The sequence below is a fragment of the Cataglyphis hispanica genome, chromosome 15 (assembly GCF_021464435.1).
Source record: "Cataglyphis hispanica isolate Lineage 1 chromosome 15, ULB_Chis1_1.0, whole genome shotgun sequence".
NCBI lineage: Eukaryota > Metazoa > Arthropoda > Insecta > Hymenoptera > Formicidae > Cataglyphis > Cataglyphis hispanica.
This window is the reverse complement of record NC_065968.1, coordinates 633,685-655,506: the sequence shown is the minus strand read 5'-3', so window position 1 is coordinate 655,506 and position 21,822 is coordinate 633,685. Positions and strand designations below refer to the sequence as shown.

The following is a 21,822-nucleotide window of genomic DNA, read 5'->3' as shown; positions in this document are numbered from 1 at the left end:
TCGTCATAACATTTCATCGGATATTAAAGTTGTCTAAGAAAATATTTCTTCTTCTTTTACTAACTATATGTCAGAATTCAAGAGAAACGCCAAGTATTATTAAAAGAATAAAATATCTTGTTTCTCTTCACAGCTGTTTTCTTTGTTCAGGTAAACGCATGCCAAGAGAATGCGTATCTGATTCTTACCATTGAGAAAGAGGAGAATGTGCTTTGTGTTAACATCTTAATGTAGAACGTTTCTGAAAGGACTCGAGCCAAGGAAACTGAGATTAAAGTGCTCGCTGTATCCTCGCTCCATTTTGCTTTTGTACATTAAAACTTTGCTTCTTTATTTCTCTCGGTATATTTTTCTTTCCCTTGTTAAGAATGTATATACGGAAAGTGATTGTCTTGCGAAAAAATTTTGCGAAACGTTCCACTTTAGATTCCGGTAGACGACAGATTTGTGACAGCTGATCGTTCGCGGCTGTCTCGGATCGATAGATCGTCTGTCGGAATACTTTTGCTAGACCTTCACGCTTCAATATGCGGCCTTGACATGCTTTCTCTTTCTTTTATAGTATCTGCCCTTTCGCACTTTTTATTGCGAAATTTCAACTCTGGCATTTCTTCATATATTTTATTGAAAATTTATGATTACGCAATGCTGTATTTCAATTATAATATGATCTAAATTTATGATTTATTATTATTATCTTTTAATTACTCAAGATGAATAAAATTTGGTCCTCTTCAAGAATAAAAAAGAAAATGGAAAAAGGTACAAATTGAATATGGATATAAAAAAATAAATATTTTTGTCTCTACTTTTGCCATTCTACTCGAATCGGTCTTCATTTTTCTCTTTTTTTGCTGCAACGTTATGTGAATTACGATCAGTCGAAGAATTTATTCGTGTGAATTTTTTTCTCTCGATGTTTGCGTTGTTGCTGTCACCATCGACGACAAATCGGCTTTTGGAGATGGAACACAGTAGCATCGAGCAATTTGGAGCTATTGCAATTCGCGATGCGAGTATTATTTTAGAATTTTGACGTAGTAACAAAAGCTCAGCTCTCTCTCTCTCGCAATATTTGACGTTGTTTATATATGTTATGTTTATATTTATTTATTTCATAAAAATATCGCGTTAAATAAAAGCATTAGGAAATCTTAATTTTACGCTTTACATTAAAATACTGTTTATTTATCGTGTATTACAGATCATTATTACGATAAATAATATTTATTAGATCTTATTGCATATATTATGTACATTTTTAATTTAATTTATTTCATGCAATTATTGCATTAAATTATATAGATAAATATTAAGCGTCAATTAATTTCTACAGCAAATATAACTCAGTATCGTAATATTATAATTATTACATACAAATTCTGTTACAATTTTATTTGATATACATACTAATTGCGCGTAGTACAATTATTATTGAGAGATTATGATGATTAATGTAACATTGAAACTCTCTCATTAATTTTATTAGAATAAGAGTTAATTATCAAAGCAAACGTCGATGAACATATTTGGGTGCTCTATCTTCTCTATAACATCATTGAAGTACGTTGACATCTTTGTAGAAATTACTGATGGAAATATGCATTATATGTCTCTTATATAAATACAGGAAATCGATGAGATCTTTTACGACGAAAAAGAATGATATTTAGTTTTTTATTTTATCTTTGTGTGGATTTTTTTTTTTTTGTGTGAGTGCAGTAATTTCAACGCAGTTGTATAAGATAAAACAGTGTCTCGTAATCAGTAGAATTTATTCATGGAATTAAATACGCGACAGAGCCCGCTCTCGGACTGCAATCGTTGATGTTTACTGTATAAACAATTATTCTCTCGCGCTGCAAGTATTTACCAAACGCGATACATAATTTGTCACTACCATTTTCTGTATCGACTACTGTATAACGAAACGGGTTTTTTTTTTTTTTTTTTGTTTCAATAACGCGAGAATGATTTTCGGCGCGAATCATGAGAATCGACGTCAAATTGTTCCCTGCGTAAAAATCGCTGCGTGCAAAATGCATGAAGAAAACACGATTTAAAAAATGTCCACGAAGTGTCAGAAACACACGATTCACTGCGAATGAAAATTCAAGCTATCCCGCGGCTGGAACTGGAGGTTACAGACAATTACATGTGGAATTCTCGTTTCACTAACACACACGCGAAAAGTCGGCGAAACACGTCATCGCGTCATACCAACAGTGAACGGGTCAACCTCGTACTATACAGCGTGCGATATACAGGGTGCTCCAGGCGCCTTTCACTCTTTCTCTCTCTTTCTCTCTTTCTTTCTTCCTATTTATCGATTATGAATTCTTTCAACACGCGAATCTGATATACTATACACTGATATTATTAATTAAATTTTTAAATTAAAAATTCATTAGAATTTTAATTAAATATCTTTGAACAATTTTCTTGAACATATCAAATTATAAAATTCTGTTGAGGTAAGGTTAATTTAAAAGTTATATAAAAGTAATATAAAAGTTTTTTTCTTTTTTTTTTTTCATTTCTTTATTTTGCTTTATGTGATTTTCCACGCGAAAAATATTCTGGCAAAATGAGAAATCACGTTGATATGGCATTAGGAGAGTTAAATAAATTGTTCAAGTGACATGATGTGGATAGAAATATAATAACACATCCTATCTTTCTCTTTTCCTCGATTTCAAATAGAAAACGACGAATCGCGTTTATTGGACGCGGCAGGACGCGACGCGACGCCAGATGGCCGATATATCGACAGAAGTGTCGATTTAATTCCCATCGTTATTCTTTATCTAGTATCACCTCGGCAGATAAGCGCGCTTGATAGGTCCGAGATTTATCCTTTCGTGAGTTTCTTTTTCGTTGTAACAAACGGCGATCGTTAAAAGTAATAAACCGACACGCGCTGTCCTGCACGCGTAGTCGGACGCGAATTTATCGCCGGAAATGGCCTCCACATTTCCCAAGTCCTTGGTTAGACTTTTATCATTTGGGCCACGCACGCCGGAGAGAGAAAACGCGCCTATTGTTTGACACGCAACGTTACTATAGAGCATTACATTCTTATTCTTTAACAAAAATCATATCATGGCAAATTTAACGATATTTACATGAATATCGGTAGAATATAATTTTATCGCGAGATAGAATATAATTTTATAAATATATTGACATACATATATACATATAGATCAATAATAGTCGATTAATAAATGCTTTTATTGTAATTTATAGTTTATAATTTTTGTTTTAAATCCGAGATCGAAGGCTATCTAAGAATCGATAATAATGACAGAATAATATAACATAATGAACACGATTTTTTTTTTTTTATAAAATGTGTACCAAAACTATAGAGAATTTAACTATTGCGATCGATTATTTTCAATGAGACAAACAAGTTACGAAGAATTCAAGAAATTCGAGTTACCTCGAGATTAATAATTTCAAAGACAAAATATAAAAAAAAAGTCATAGATATTACGATGAAATCTACTATAAAAAGTCTTTTACAAGTCTCTCAAGATAGATCCTTAAGACATGGGTGTCATGAGATCGGAATTTAAATCGCCGAACGAGCGCCTCGACGAGAGATTTCGCGTCGCAAAGCTGCGAATGTGTGCCGACTTATTAATGCGGAAGGTCGTAGACGAATGGATATCTCGTTTTAACATTCGGAGGATGTTTTCGCGTTTCCGGTTAACCAAAAGTGACGACCATCAAATGCCTTCCTCGAATGGGCGATTCTTTTTTTTTTTTTGTCAGGCTCTTTCGTTTTCTCTCTCTCTGTCTCTCTCTCTCCCTTCCCCCTCCCCCTCTCTCTATCTTGTCATTCAAACCTTCACGCGATTGATCAAAAGTGCACACGGTCGCATCATCGACGACTCATCCAAGTTTGTACAATTGCAATTTCAGGTTCCGCGAACGTTATTATGTTGGAGTTTCGTTTTACGCTTACGCGTTCTTAGAAACAATGTGTGCTCGATCCTTTCAAGTATAAATATTAATTAAAAAGGATATTATGAAACAATCAGATATTTTACGTAAAGAATAAATCTTTATATTTATAATTATTTTCGTGCGTACGATTTATTTGATATTTTCCACCTCTTTTCTCCAATTACCTATATAAAATTAATTATTTTACTGTCAATCGACAAAACGACGTGCTTAAACCCAACCATAGCGTTATGAAAATTACATGTTAATAGAAATCCAATTTAACGCTTGATTACTGTAGAATTGAAAATTGTAGAAATGGTCACCATTGAATTGCCGTTGAACTGAAAAAGCTGATTCTAGGACAATTTTGTCATAATGTACGATTGCATGTTCGGCGACGATGGCGGCAGGGCTTACTGATAAGATATAGAGCTTGATCGCGCCACCCTTTTGACCTTGCGGAGTAATAAGACTCAATCAATTCGCGGTGGAGCTCGATGCGGATTTCGACGAACCCGCTCTGCCGAATCCTCGGTAACCACTCGACGATCCAATCTCTAGTTTGCCCCTGGTTTGCGATGCTCGAGCTGCCATCCTTAATCGAATCCCGACCGACGCTGATGCTCGCAATCCGTAATCTCCCTGATGGGGTTTGCGCGGCAACGCATAAACGCTTGCTCGAGCATCCGTCCGTGGAGCGCGGGATATTCTCGCTCTCGAGTATAGTCCGAGTTAGGCTACTTCACATCGTTATGTATGTACATGCGAATATGTATATTCGGTAAACGCCTGCTTGGGGCGCTCTCGGTCCGATAATCGCCGGTGTAGCTTCGTTATCGCGGAGAGAATACCGCAGGATCAAAGAGATCTCGCTCGTGAAATAATTCTCGATAAAGAGATATTCATGAAAGAAATTTGGGCATCGATATAAATTTATGTACATAATAAGCTTTGTAACTTTCCTCGCTCAGATTTCTTTTCTTCAGCGTGAGTTAACTTTCGACATTTTTTAATCTCAGAAACTCACGGCATTAAAATTGATTGATGCGGAGGATATAAACGGCAGGATAAAAATAAATGTAAAAGTTATTCGGTATCTGAGTTGCTTTGGCTTAATTTTCGTATCGCCTAACTTTCTCGCGAATGAAGTCTTTTTTTTTTGATAATATTGTGTAATTTTTATTCATCGATATTAAACAGATTTAAAACAATGTATGACGTGTTACAAAAAGAAAAAGAAAAAAAGAACGCGATGAAATGGAAAGTTTTAAATCGAAATTTTTGAATCGAGTTACTAAATTTCTCGTACGCATATGTGTTTTCTTCGCCAATAAACAGTTTACATTCTACTCAGTTCGATCAGTTGAATGTGATTCGCTGCCTGTGGATCGTGAGAATCGACCGGAAAATAAAGCTCATGGCACATGGTCGAGCGGTTTTTTCCAATGATTTTTAATTTATAGCCTTATACATATACTCGCGTTGCTCAAAAGTGACAGCAACATCTGCCAATCATTCTCCCTCCGTGTCTTTCTTTTTTTTTCCTTCTTTTTTTGGAATCTGAGAAAAAAAGCAAGCAAAGTAACGGTACTCCTGAAGCCACTTCCGCTCCGTGACGACAGTTGCAAATTTCTTTCTTGCGACCTAACGCGAGAAAAGTCTATAAGAAGTTTCACACGACGAACAAATTACATTGATATCTCTGTTCGGTAAAAAATAATTTCTTCTATGCAATAGCAAGTGAAAAATATGCGATAGTTTTGAATTGTTTTGTATGAAGCGAAAAGAATTGATATTGAACGGCACTGTAAATGTCAATCTTTGAGCTGTCAAATAATTTTTTTTATCTAATTCCGTTCTATATTGAAAGTTATACGATTCTTTCTCGTCGCATTTTTATATTATTCCGTTTTAATGTGCCATTTAGGTAAAGATTGTGAAAGATGTCTTTTCGTTTCCTCTCTCTCTCTTTTTCTCTTTTATGTCGATTTATTCAATCGATGACACGATTTCGAATTGAGCTCGTACCGGGCCATCTGAATAACGCGCGGGAAATCAGAGACATTGTCGATTTACACTGGCGGAATACGCAAAACAGACACACGCGTGTCTCGTGCATGAACGGTATTCTTTGGTCGTGGTTATCGTACGGCGGCTGTTCTATCGAAGAAAAGTCTCTGGCGCGATAAGAGCTCCGCGAAACCGATGACGGAAAGATGTAGGGGCCGAGGGGAGAGAGGAAAATGGAGACAGAGAGAAAGAGGGTGAAAGGGCACATCACCATCGTCGAGGTAGGTCAAGAGGTCACTGGCTTTGTGAGAATTTTCACGCGAGCGGGACGCAATGCGAATCGAGATCGCCTCAAGGAACATATAATCGAATACGTTCGATATCTTTAATGTGCTGAAAATTCAGTCATTATCTATTTTATCTAAATCATAATTTATATAGTGAATTTATATAGTAAATACGATATTTATTGTAGTTGTAATAAAATATTGCACACCTTGCGATTATACAAAATTCCTGGAGCGAAGATGATTTTATTAAATCAAACAAGTGTATTAATCAGATTGATCAGAGATGGTTCTAATGATCGTGAAAAATTTTATTTGTCACACAGATTTTTCGCCGCGTAATTTGTGATCAAAGTATCGGAGCGTCGAGTATGTCTCTCCCGGCACGAGAAAATATTGATATCGTATACGGTTATCGCGGTATTACTATCGAATCGCGCAAACAGGAAGTCTCGATGGATCGGGGCGGGTCTATTAAATCGAACGATGGTGTATATACTCGTCGCATTAATATCTAACGAAATGGTGAAAATGATCACGCACGAAGGTCGACAGCGCGCTTTAGTCATCGCCCGGCAAAAAACAAATCCCTCCCGCGTTCGCCCATATATATTATTCAGCCAACACGATTTTACGTATTAACTCGCGCGTAACACTCACTAACGCGATCGATCAGGTCGCGGCTTTTTGCCGCTCGATTTTCGAAACGGCGTAAAACCGACGGCACACACATAAGCGCGCACACAAAGGCGCCAGGTTTGCCAAACAATTTGCAGTGGCGCGTGGAATATTCATACGGCGTCGGATCGACGATGCGGAACGAGAAAATCAGATCCTGTCCGATCGATACAACTTTTAATTAGCTCGTAATAACAATGACTGATCGTCCGTAAATTCGTTCATGTTTAATGCATGGCTGCTGTCGCGAATGTTGCAGATTTCGCGCGATCTATTTTTCGTCCGAAGGCATAATCCGCGTATTACACATTGACGTGAAGCTTTAATTGAATCGAGAGAAGAAAGGAAAGAGTAATGTAGTTCTGTTAAACTTTTGTAACATTAAAATATTAATTTTGGGAAGAGAGAGAGAGAGAGAGAGAGAGAGAGAGAGAGAAGAGAGACGTTTTTCGGGAATATTGCGTGGATGATGTAAATTTTGAAATTTACAGACTGTCAGCGAATTATGTAGCATGATTTGCTTAATCATCGTTCCCAAGCTTGTCAAATCGTTTCAATGAGGAAATATATATATCTATAAATCTCGCGTTACTACGCCGAATTAATTGTAAGACAAGCGCGTATTTCTTGAGAAAAAAACAACTACTTGCTGAATCATCAGAACGCGATTAAGAGACTTATCTGATCTATATTAGCCAGTAATTTCGCGAGATTCAACCGTCTATACATCCTTATTACATCTTAAGTTTTCGTAATTTAAATTTTAAATTGAAGAGCCTACAGTGTGAAATAACACATTTTTAGGAAGGGCAAATTAAAATAAAAAAAATTTGAACAATTAGATGATTTTTTTCGCATTGTCGAATAAGTGAATTTATCGATGTTACGTTTAAAAAATCAATTGTTTTAATTCATTTATTTATATTTTATTGCTTTGATTTTTTTTTTTTTTTCAAATACTTTTTAGCGAAATTTCGACAATTTCGTTTCTATTCTCGTCGTTTGCACACCTGCGGATTTCACGGTGGCGCGCGTCCTTGGCTCACTTCCAGACCGTCGTTACTGAATTCCCCATCGAACGATTGTGATACGCGATTCGTTATTTTACGACTGTGGCTGCAACGTCCCTCTTTTACGCCAGGTGCGTCGGGTAAAAAAATTGACGGCGATTAACTTACGTAATGCGTCTCCTCGTTTCCTCGCCCTTTCAAAATTCCAACTCCGCCGAAAGTTACACTTTCGTTACTACCGAGGATCATATCATTTTGTGTCTGGAAAAAAGATAATAAAACGCTCTTGAGCGCGCAAAGCAATAATAAAGAAATAAGAAAAGAAATTTAATAACGGTGGAAATGTATTCATAATGTTTATTCTGTTGTATTTCTTCTTTTTATTTTTATTTACATACAATGCGGCATTTTTATATCGATGTTGGGGATACGCGGGAATGAAAAATGTGTGTCGTGCGACAGAAAATGCAGAATTATTACTAAAAGTTACCAAAAGAACGGAAATAACAAGGGACGCTCTCGCGCAAGCTCTCGATAAATTGCTTCATTCGCCGATTGTTCGCATAAATGCGTTAACATCAATGAGAAAGAAAAAAGGGGGGTGGGGGGAGGAGGGGACAACTTTGCACGTCCGCGTGGTATTTCTGCGCCGTGTGACTCGGCCGCTTAATATCCGCGTCGCAAACGCCGTATCGACCGCGGTGAGTTCTCGTGCGGTTTTGTTTGCGCGACCGCGTATGCCGCACGGGTGTCGGTTTCGCCGGAAGTTTCGCTTCGTTGCGTGTTTCCGGCTATCTATTGAGATCGGACAATGGTTTTGCGCGATGCAAAACATTTGCTTTTTCTCTCTCGCGTCTCCCCTTTTTTTCTTTCGCACTATACGCGCATACGTTAGATTAGGCGTCATTATCGCCGCGAGAAATCCTTTATCTTTGCATTATCTACTATAAAATAAATATTATATACTGTCATCAATATTAACGACTATTCTCTCAAAGTATATATTACTTAAAATTTTGTTTTAATGTGTTTGACGAAGTTATAAATATATGTTATAATAAAAAAGAAAGAAAAAGAATAACAAATTAATTAGAAATACAAATTAATTAATTATATAGTATTGTTATATTTTTTAAAAATAATGATTTTAGTAAGAGCAAAATACTCTTTAATAATTTTGTTGTAATAAACAGTGCTATAATTGTATTGCAATTTAGATATTATAGAAGATTAATTGTTGAATGTTGTGTCATCCATGCGTTGGCTCGCATGTGCACTTATACTAAACGAAATTTTCTTTCTCCTTTCAGGTGAGTATTGTAATGTCCCCGCAGAGTACCGTGAAAAAGTCATAAATTTTGCAAGTACCCGCGCCACGAGATTACGAGCATTATATCTTCAGGGTAACGTATAGGCTTTTACGCTACTTGTCAGTGCGAGCTCGGTCTTTACGAGTCTTTGCATCATAATCTCGAAGAATGTGCTACAATATTGCAGAGCAACCTTAAAAAGCTCTATAAACACATTCTCGTTCTGTATGCTGCAATAATGTTTATGTATCGCGAAACATTTCTTATATTAAAGAAAGTTATTCCAATAATTCCATCTTTTGCAAGTCAATATCATTTTTCGCTTTACGCTGAAAATAGCTCGTGATCGTGAGAAATGTTTCAATGAGGGGGGAAAGAAAATATCTCCAGAGAAAGAGAAAAGGCAAGATCACGATTATCGCAACGATTATCGCAGCTGATATGAAAATAACCGTTTGCTTGTCAATTGTCATTATGAGTCCGTAAATAAAAATTAATTATTGCTGTCAACTTTTGTCGTCGCGCTGATACGCATATTCCCGCTTCTAATATATAGGGTAAACTTGCAATTTGCATCGTTGCACAATGACGCATTGTTCCGCATAGCGAGATGAGAGTTTTTGCATATTTTCTTTATAAAAGGGGCGCCTGATCGGCGAATGTTGAACGAGGTTCGTAGAATTCTGCAATACCAAGAAAATCATTCATCTCTCTATGAAATTAGCATGCTATTTTCAGAATGTTTGATATAATTGATAAAGTTTAATTTCTCATACGAAAAGACGTTTTAATGATTGAGGGTAAAAGAATGTTTTTAAAAGATATGTTTTTAGAATGTATTTTTCATAGAAAATAAAATAAATTTAATTTTTATAAATTGATGAAAAAGTTAATATAATTAAATATATATGTGATTTATTCTATCAAAATAACACTTTATTCAGGTATATCATTTAAATATAAAAAATAAAAAAAAATAAAAATAATTAAATTAAAAAGATTTATTTAAAAATTGTAAAAATACATATTTCGTTGTAAAGGAAAAAATAAAAGTAAGAAAAAAAATTATATTATATTCAGCGTAACGCGTGAAAGCTTTTATGAAAAATGAAAAAAGATGAAATAATTTCTGACATTAAAAAATAAACTTTCCGATGATGATTAAAGATAAAAAATGGATTTAATGAAAGAAAGATACATATATTCTCATTACAAATATATGATAAAAGTATCTTTCAGAGGTCGCTGTACCTCGTGAGAGATTTTATAATCGCCACATACTATCTATGTAAATTTCAATCTCTTGTCTCTCCCCCCTGCAGCCATATCTATGCATCGTAAGAAGCAATTAATCTCGCAATTAATATTGGATGTTATTCACCGCAGGGGTTATCCAAGAGGTTATTCTTTAGGAAAGGTAACATCGTTAGATGTCTAACAAGCATCCTCGCCGGTATGATGTGGCATCTGCGAGAATATATGTTAATGAATCCGCGTTGGCGCGGCGAAATACTGTAATCTCGCGCGCGATGAGCCTTGAATAATTTATGGAGGAAGTTGTTACAAGTTCTACAAAATCCGTCCATTTTTAATGGACGGATATACATGACGATTGAACGTTTAGAGAGTGAAATCGTCAATTCAATGCGCATCGAATTCAAGATTTTACGGCGGCTCGATTGCAGTGACATAAAGACTGAATCATCATTCGTATCACATCGAATTACTGAATTTATCAAAGGAGTCATAGACGAGGCAAAGGCCGCGATACTTTCACTCTATACAAAAACAAACTACGGTATCGCGTATGGTTAGAATCAAGCTGTCGTTTTTTTCTCGCGAAACTTTTAAAAATCTAAATAATCCTCCGACCGATTCGCGCTAGAAATCTATCTCTTGCCAAGTCTCGTGCAATGTACCGCGCGTCGTGTGTATCATAATTTATTATTCGAGATTCGCATTATACTCGACTCGAGTGACTCACGTGATCCCTCGGCGCGATCTGCAGGCCGGCGATAATTCATCGCGCTGTGCGATTTGCAAGGTGTATGTATGCACCTCCCGCCGGATACTCCTCTCGGGGGCACATAAATACGTAAATCGCCGCGCGTTGCCTGCAGTATTTCCGGATTAATCTCGCGCTCGTTGGTTAATACGTGCTTAGGATACCGCGGCTGCTTCTCATGCAAATTATACGATAGCGCAGAAAGGCGAATGAAGGAAGAGTCGATACGCCCTGAAGACGAAAAATTCGAAACCCCTTCCCTGCTTCCTAAATGATGCTTTCTGCCATGCATATTGAGGAGTGACTAGCTTCTTGTCACGATCTTGTTGCTTCTCCTTTTACAAATGTAGACATTTTATATTCAAATTGGTTAGATTTAATTCATAGCGCGTTTGTAAAAATGAAATATATGTTGCTTTTAACATTATTATGTGTACGATATGTTGCATAATCCCTTTTTAAAGTTTTTCATTTTAATTTAGCGGGAAATTAAATTCGGATTACATAATGATATTTTTAATCGATCGATTATCGAATCAAGAAGATAACTATGTAGATAGAATAGAAAATTCGCGCGTAGGTTTTGCTGTGCTGTAAATTTTTATTAGGGATTTTGCGATCGAAAGGATTCGTAGGCGTTGGGGAATAAAGAAAATCGAAGGTCGCGTTAGAGGGAGACGAATATATCCCCGGACGGTTGGCGTGTATACGGGGAAAAGAGCAGCACCTACGCGATACGTGCCGACATTCTAAAAATACGGGCTTATTTTAGCGAGAAGAGAGGGAGGGACGTGTGTACTCGTGTGAGAGGACGTGTAGGACACGGGTAAGTGCTACGCGAGCAAGTTTAGAGCTAAAGCGGAGAGGGAAGGTCATGGAGCGTCGTGAGTTGCGCGCAGAAAAACGCGGACGAAATATTGCGTTCAAATATCGTCGAGAAACGCGTTTGACGCGACGTGTAAAAAAAAGGAAAACGCACCGCGTTAGGATCGCGTGCACATATACACAGACGCCAAGAAGTTTATCGCACGCAACAAACCTCCGCGCACGCTTATATATTATTCGACACGTTTCCTGTCTTTAGTAAACGTATGATTAAATTTTTTTCACCAATTATTGTGTGATTTTAATTGCGAAACTTTTTTTCGAGTTGCATTTTACGTCTGCGCAAGTGATCGGAGCTAACGTCCAGAATCGAGCAAGGAATCGTGAAAGGTCTACTATCGCGAAAAATTCATGACATCTTTTGAGTCTGACAACGATATCGATCGTGCGGAAGGTCGCGCGCGTACATGATTCTCTTGTCCCCGCCTGGAGACGTGTTGTCAGCGCGTGCGGCGCCGGGCGTCGGGCGCCGACGTTTCCTCTCCTCTCCGATGCTGAAGAAAGAAATGGGAAATATGTGTGTGTAAAATGAGCGGACACGTCGCGTCGCGTCGCGTCGCAGTGTTTAATTATTTCTACCACGGCCCAGACGTGTGTGAGCAAAAAATAAAATTTTCCCCGACAGAACACATGGCTGCGTTCTCTGTAATAAAGGTCGATAGGCTGAGAGGAGATCTTCTCTTCAAAGTAATTACATTTTCGATAAGAGGAGGAAGACAAGCGTGCGGCTTTAATAAAAGAAAAAGCAAGTATTAACCGTTTTCAATCGAAAGCATCTTTGACAGCTTTACTTATTTGCTCATTTATTGAAATTTTCCAAGTACTTTGTCTCAGTTTATATTAGACATAGCTTGTTATATAAATATATTATTTATAATATATTTAAAGTGCAAAAAATTATGTATATTTGAAATTTCTTTGCTACAATAATTTAGAAAAGAATAGTTCAATAGATACTTTGTTTTTTTTACGTACGAGCTGCCGTACTTTATAAAAGTACTGCAACTGCTCTTATCCAATTTTCGATCGTCGGAATCTCGCGCCGTTAACGGACGCTGATCTCGTTTCCGACTGTTCGGCTTTCTCGCCAATCAGTGCGCCAAGCTAATTTTAGCCTTTATCGATTCCCACCTGGTAGAATTCGGGCTGGCCTTTCGTCCGCGAACGCGATGGATGGATAATACCGCGTTTAATAATTTCAGCGAATAAATCGTATCCATCGCGAAAGATGGAGAAACATTGATCGCTATTATAAGTAATAGCGCTATCCTGCTGGAAACTTTCTTCTGATAATAATATTTTTATTGAATACTCGCGCGAGTTTGGAATCTTAGAATATATTAGCTATTGAAAATCATGATAACATCCGAAAGTCTTGAAGTCTCGGAATCTTGAGACCTTGAAACTTTGACGCAAATCGACGGCAACTTAGTATCATGAGACTTTGAAACCTTAAAGAAGCCTGGAGCTTCAATAGATTCAAAGATTACAACACTTTTCGAGCTTTGAAATCTTGCGACAGTGTTAACTTTGGACGATTTCGAAAATTTCGACATTCTGTATGCACGTAATGACGAAAAGGCGAATCTTTTTTTCCAGTTAAGACAAGATTAATGAGAATCGCGCTAATCTTTCCGTAAATGTCATATTTATTATCGTAGCTATTCGAAGCGTAAAGCAAATATTTCAACGCTATTGCGAATTTTAACAATATTACATGTATTTCTGCAACGGATTGAATAGCATTTAATAGGCGCCTGTGTAAAAGAAAGACGTGTCTGTTGCAGTAACGTCATTTTCACGGTGAAAACCGTCTCGTCGCGCGAGCAATATGGGACGTCGTTGCGTTATGCCACAAATAAGCGTGAGAGCCGGACTCCCGCTTAACATTATAAGTATCGGCCATACGTACCCGATATGTATACATCGATCGATGTCTCTGCACACAACGTGCGTCGTTGTAAACAACCTCATCGCAGTGAAACGAGTCAGAAATAATTTCCGCTCTTTTCACGATGCTTTAGAAAGCTGGATATCACATAAATAGCACATCGGCGTGTTGCTACCTAATATGTAACTAGTATTGCTTGAACGATCGACGATGGATCGCGCAAAGTGCTACAGATTATCTTAATTCGATTTTGTGCAAAAAAAAAGAAAAAAAAAAAAAATCATCAATCAAATAATGTCAAGTAAAATTTAATACGTACGTAAATTAAATAATAAAGTGAACAAGTCGAATTATAACAGATATATTTCGAGTAAAATACACACCGCACTGCGAGACATTTTCGATTTTACTATAATTAAAATTTTTAGAATATTTAAAAATAGCCACTTCAGCTTAATTATATTGTATACTATACAGAATAGTTCATTATATTTAACAAGAATCATCTTATATGACAAACATCCTTGACTCGAATGCCATTACGTGCGTAAAAATTTCGTCGCTAATGCATAAATAAGCACCCTTCGAGAGTTCCTGTCACGTGGACAGGATAATTAAGAAAGTTTTCTTTTAACGGAAGATTTTCTCCGCGCTTTGAAACATCGCCCCGGGCGATGTCGCGTCTGCGATATAAAAGGGAAATGAGCCTCCATAAATTAATAAATCTTTGGCACTCGCGCGGCGCATCTCTCTCTCACATTAAAATTGCATACTGTGTTTATGTTAGCGCAGCCGTTCGAGTTCACGTTCTACATTGTAGTCGATGGTGTGTAACGTAACATGAAAGTAAATTTCAGGGGCCGCCAGCCATCGTTGAAAAATTGATCGCAAGGCCGAGGTGCAGCTTCGACATTGTATTTTTCCTCCTCACAACCTGCCGCAACCATAAATCCTTCATCGCTTTTGCAAAATATATTTCGCGAAATCGGAAAAGAGAACTTTGGAATATTAACTTATCCGTGGAATAATAATGATTGATAAATGTAATGAAAAAAGTGCTATAATAAATTTATTTGCAAATTTTAATTGCGATTGGATGGAATAAGCGGGAAAAGACTTGAAATAAAAATAAGCTATAAAAGTTTTAAGAAATATAGAACGTGATTAATGACATTTTTTATTTTTAAATTATTTTTGTAGCATATCTTGTTTTTATTTCTATTCTTCAATATCTTGTTTTTCTCAGTTTATCTCAGTCATAAAATTTGCAATCATTTATCTGTGCTTTTTATTACACTATGTCAAATATCTTGATAAAATTCAAACTCAAAATAAGTTTGAATAAAAATAAAAAAGATTTTGTTACATTTCAATATATTTTATCGAGAAATTATCGACAAATTCATGTCAATGGCTTCGTTATCAAAATTTAGCCACTTTATTTTTCTGTTCTACGTTAATTTACGAATAATTTGCATAAATTCACCCTTAGGCTCTCCTTAGAAGGAGGAGCGAGCTAGCTGCAATATAATGCAGGTAATTCTAAAGCCTAAGTTAACACAAAGTGTACGGTCGCTCTTTATTCACCGTGAGAAATTGTTCGCGCAACGAACTGCATTACAATTAGCAATTAACATTGCGGTGGCTCTATGTTAATTAGAATAATAACCGCGTCAGTCTTAATCTTAATCGCGTCCTGGAAAGAGTAATAAAATTTTTTATTATTAACTTTGGTTGGAGAAATAGCGGGTTTAGATATATCATCCGAAATACTCCTCAATTAAATTAACTGCAGAAACGCGTGTTCTGTATTATTATTATTATTTCTTTTCTCCTTTGTATGTTTTTCTTAATACTGAACACACCAAAAATGAAAAATTTTTATTATATCATAATAAAGTATATAAAGAAAATATATGATGGAAAATTACGATGCAAAATACACACATTTTATTCATTGTTTTTATGTTTAATTATTTTATTGTATCTAAAAAATAATCCTTAGAAAAAAGTTAATAATGGAGAATAAATATATTATATAAAAATAATTATATAAATTAAAATAATAATTATTTAAATGTAGAAATAATAATTTTATATAAATATACAAATTTTAGAAAAAATATAATCTAATTTAGAAACAAGAAATTACAAGTTTTAAGCAATGAAAAAGAAATATATATATAATATATATATATATATATATATATATATATGTCTCTTATAAAAATATATTCTCAAAGTCAGGATTAAAAAAATTGATCTATATCTTAAAGCTGCCTTTATGAACACACACTATAGATATATTTTATGATTAACTCATTCATATCCAACATAAAAGCGTACCGCTTTTTTTTGTCATATTATACTCGCATCCGTGATTTACGTCCTGCGGGTCACATTGTGTAAGATTCTTAAAGCTCTCGATCATGGATGGCACAAATATAAGATGACGCATGCGGGCGACGTTATAACGTTGTCCCCGATGCTTCTGTTAGGCATAATTGTTTCTGCCGCCATTAAGAGGACCGAGTTTCCTCTTTCCTTCTCATATTTCATGAAGCATAAGAATGAAGCTTAAACTTGGTCTCACGCAAATTTTTATAACATTAAATTAAAAATAATGAAAATTTTATGAAATCTAAGGAAAAATTTATTTAACCAAGTCATGCCTGCTACTCTATAGTTTACGTGTCTTAACTTTTATTTCAGTTTTTTGGAAATTGTAAATTCAGAAAACTTGTGAGATTAAATTTGTCATTGTGAATCCTTTTCTCTCTTCCTCTTGCTATCTATATAGGGATTGCACTTGTTCTAAATAGAGGAGGAATTGTCTTCAAGACTTTGTGAGCTACCTTCTTTGTCGCCTCTCATAATCATTAGCGTTCCACAGGTGTGCGCTTTTTTGTCGATGCCTCTTGTGAAGCTTTTCATCTTTCTCTGTTTCTCCTTTCTCACTGGATGAGTTTAAAATGCCTATCCTTCTACAAAGCTTTTCGTGCCTTTCTACTTAAAATATAACATCCTAAAGCCCCAATCGTAAATTCACATGTGAACAAGTCGCATTATATTCCGTTGTACATTTATATTTTTTCGTTGGTTTTTATTGTGCTTTCGTTGTAAACTTATTTATTATAAAACTTTAATGTCAAAATAGTTAATATTATCACGTATATTATTTTTTTATAGGTAATTATCATATAATAATTGATATATATCGCGATGTTACTTTATCACTTTAATTATCATACATATATTTTTTTTTTTTTTTCAAGGAGTAGCTTTAAAAAATAATGTATTATATATTTTCTTAATTTGACATTTGCGCATTCAATTTGAAATATATGGCTTAACATATACAATATAGTTCACATATTTAAATGTAATTATATTCTTGTAAAAATAATTTTTTTAACATAATATTTATAATATACCCTTTATGAAAAAATTTATATATTTATTATATACATAATTCTCAAAATGAGGGATTTACCGCGATTGCTTTAACCTTCCATTAATTTTCTACTATTTTCTCTTGGTTAGATAAAGCTTCGTAATTTTATAACGAGAATGACATGCACATAATTACAACAGCGATATTTTCAATATTCTTGCTGAGAGATGTCTAATGTATAAAAAGTTGTTAGTTTCTCTATAATAACACGCTTTTCCCGAATACGTATCTTTAGCGGCGATACTTTTTTCGAGTCTATCTCGAATATATATTTATATTGATCGTAGGTCGTCGAATTATACGCTCCTTGAGCAAGTGTCGCGTGAAATAGGTATACTCATCTTTATTTTTTTCCATCTTAAAAGCATGATTACGAACTGATCATTTTGTCTCTAATTACGGGACGATATTGCGATATGTATATAGTTCCGCATTAACCGTAAGAATCGTTAATGATCGCACGCCAAACTAATTTCCACGCTTTGTAATGGCGCGACACGTGTTTTTTTTAGAAACGCATCTGAGCTCGTAATTGCGATCGCTGCAAGGATTAACCAAACGCCGCGAGTCTAACAAACGGAACCGGTTGCCTGTATAGGAAGTATAGTAATCCCATTCATTACGTGCACTGACGTTGGAACTAATCCCTGCTCGATTAATGTACATAATTAAAGCAGAAATAAAGCAAAATCTCTCTTTAATAGCGAAGAGTTTGTCGTTAAATGCAAAATTTTTAGCTTACTTTGTTTAATAATTGTAAAACCGTGCGCGCACAGTAACGCTAGTTATTTCCTTTTACATTTGTGCAATTTAAATTTGTATTTTTGTATTTAATCAATTTCACGTTCCAAAGGACTGTAACATGAAATGCGACATTCTTGATCATTTATGTTGAAAAATATTTGAAAAAAAAAAAAATAATCTCTCTTGATGTTGTGATTTATATTAAATTCTTTGAATAGCTCTGTAAATTGCTTTTTCCTAAATTATTATTTACAAGATAAGTTTAAAATGTAGAAATGTATTGAAGGAAAAGATTTAAACAACAACAATATGTTATTATTATTAAAGGCTTCTGAAATAATGTTAATTATTTGATAGTCTTAATTGAAATCTTACTTAAGGAGAGCGCTTCGGGCTTGTTTCTGAAATTGGTGGCTTCCGGTTCTCCCACGTCATACCTTCACACGTCACTCTAATATTGTCATACATGATGATCGATACAGTACGATTGCTTCGATTTCGAAATCATTATCATTCATTACAAGTTGGATTAATAGATAAAATTACAAATTATCATGTGCAACCTAATTTTTTAATTATTATATTTATTAAAAAATATATATATTGTCTAAAGTTTGTTTAAAAAAAATACACGAAACATTTATCTGTGTTATAAATTTTTTATTTTTCTAACAAAAATTCTTTTATACTTTTGACAACATTTATCATATAAATAACTTGGAATGAAAAATTCATATACTATGCGATGATCATGAATTATTTATTATTTTTTAATTACGCAATGAGATGAAACGTGTCTCTTAGAACGAATTAGAAAACTTTTGAAACCGATTATGTATTGTGGAGCTGAAAGTTTCAAAGGCAAGGGCACGATCGTGGCAAGAGAAATCGCGGCCAATTCCGATTGCAATGGTGTTTGGCCGCGCGCGCGAAAACAATTCTGCCAATGTAGCGCCCTGTAGACGTGCGATTTATCCGACCCACCCACATTTAGCCGTGCGATTTAACGAGCCGTCGTGTAACGGTCGCTTAACGATGATTCAGAGACCGGTCAAATGGTGCTTGAACCTCTCCTTCACTCATCCTCCCTTCCGTTCTTGCTCTCTTTCTCTCGCCTTTGATATACACGTCACTTCATTCTCTCGTCTCCTCTAGTACACCGCTCTCGAGTGTTGGTCTCGCCAACTAACAATAAGAACTCGGAGAACGAGGCTACTAGCGGGAAATGATCTTGGTAACTTCCTTGCTCCATATTTGATAATTACAACGTTCTTTCGTCAGTTCTTTTATCATTTTCTTTTCAAACGTATTCGCAGGTAAAATATATGTCCCATAAGACCAAACATATGTTTATTGCTGATAAAACATTGAAAAGTAATTATTTTTGTTTTATTTTTTTATTTACATAATATAATGATATTTTTCATACATAAATAAAAATAGCAATTTATGTTTTATCATTTAAATAGTTCTTTAGCATGCATACAAATGTTGAAAACATTTTTCCAATAAGATAAATGACCTTTCGTAATTTAAAATATTATTTAACATTATATCTTCACAATGACAGGTGTCTATTATATAAGAGAGGAAAATAATTTAGAAAAGATACTTTTACAAAAATTATTTTCGCGTGTCGCAGAACTGATTTAATAAAAAGATGATATCGACAAACTCAATAAAATGATTAAACTGAATTTTCTACTTATTAAACTCGATTTATATTCGAAATAATGACGTTCTATATTTCGTTCCTTTAAATCGACACTATCTTGTAGCATAATTACATTGTTCACACGCACACTTTTTTGTTATTTCAAGATTTAAATATTTCGCGAAGTTGTCAAAATATCAGTTCACATATGAAATTGATTTTACAAATTCAACGCGATCTACTATCAATGACAGGACAAGTTCGCAGTGCAGTGACCTTTCGCGTATTCCGCATGCGGAACGAAACGTCCGCGTAGCGTCATAACGCTTGGCGCTCGTAAAGCCTCGGCAGCAAAATAAACAGCACTTCCGGAAAGCACGGTCCTGATGCACTTTAGGTATCAAAATGCATCAGCGGGTTAAATCTAGAGTAAAGAGGATTCCACTTTTGCGCGATTTAGCGTTAAAAGAAATGCTGCGTAAAGTGCTCGAATATACTTTGTGTGCAACTATAAGCTGCTAACAATTCATAAAACAACGTAATTAATTATTCTCTCTCTATCTTTCTCTTTGACATTACATAAATTATTAATATCATGTATTTTTTTTTCTCTCTCCATATCATGTATATGTATATTATGTGTTATTAATTATACATATATTAATTAGGACTATCTATATAGAAAAGGAAATTCATATGTAAAAAGGAACATTAATAGAATTAAACTTATATAAAATATAGAATATTTAATATTTTAAACATTCATTAGTGGATTAAAGCTATTTTATATTTTTGTCATTGATTAATGAGGATAAAAATTTTTTGAACTGTTGAATATAATCTTATACATATCTATACACACATAGATGTTTAATATTAAATTATTATCCAAATATTTGATCAGAGATAATTTCTTCGTACGATAAAGATCAAAATAAATGTTAGCTCAAGAGAATTTATTTCCCTCGATTGGAACGAAAATTTTCCACTCGCTAGAAATCCTTCGGTGCGCGTTGGGATCTAAACGATCTCGTTACAACCACTTCCGTTTCCGTTGTCGACGCTAGCACGCAGACACGATCGATCTGGCGTCTGGTAGGCTTCCGTCTCATTTTATCCTTCCTTCTAGCTTGGAATATTTTCTGCTTATAAAAATTTCTTTTAGGAATTTCTTTCGCTTTAAGACAGTAGTAAAACTTTGTTTTTCTTGCTTGTGCCATTTTTACTTTACTGTAGATAATTTATTTTTCTTCATTTATTTACTTTAAATATAAATATAATTTATTTATAACTTTATAAATACCTGGTATATTGTTAACTTGTTGCTTTTATTTTTAAGTAGCTTAGATTGTAATCAATAATAAATTTTTTCTCTTGTTAGAATTTTCTTGCTCTTTCCAAGTACAAATATTCTGAATCGTGATATGAGCAATGATATATCAATACTTAAACATACAACAATTATTATGCGTCCACTCTCTTAAGTGGAATCTGCGTATTATCATTGATAACAGTAATCTCAGTTATAGATATAGCATTATAAACCGTAAAATTTCATTGAAAAACATCAGTTTACGATAAAAGCTGATTATTCGGTGAAATCTTATTGTCATAATCAACAAGACGGAGGGGGGAGTAAAATATCTATTGAATGTCAACTTAAAATCACTAAAATACTGATCTTTGATGAAATCATTAAAAATACAACATCGAGGCATCTTGGAGCCTTAACCAATAAATTTCTCCCTGTCTCGCACATTCCCTCGCCCACCTTTCCCATAACCGCAGCGCCGCGGCCGTTACCAATCCGTCTGCGGCGCAGGCCGATGGCCTTTTCGCTCGCTTCGTCTCCTCATCTCGTTCCCTTGTTCCTCGGCCCGGCAACGTGACTATATACCGTCACTGCCACCGCCGCGCCGTGTATCGATCGCGGTCGA

The 21,822-nt window shown here is 35.1% G+C and overlaps 1 protein-coding gene across 3 annotated transcripts in view; it reads left to right on the top strand.

The window, feature by feature from the left end:
* The window catches only part of LOC126855206 (brain tumor protein), a 55,745-nt gene that overhangs the window by 23,648 nt on the left and 10,275 nt on the right, over window positions 1-21,822 (top strand). Inside the window, exon 2 of one of the 3 annotated variants that reach the window (XM_050602632.1) lies at window positions 9,253-9,345. The exons of the other annotated variants lie outside the window; for them this stretch is intronic. The gene's annotated coding sequence lies outside the window, so the exon portion shown is untranslated. The remainder of the gene's footprint in view (window positions 1-9,252; window positions 9,346-21,822) is intronic. 3 annotated transcript variants of the gene reach the window in all.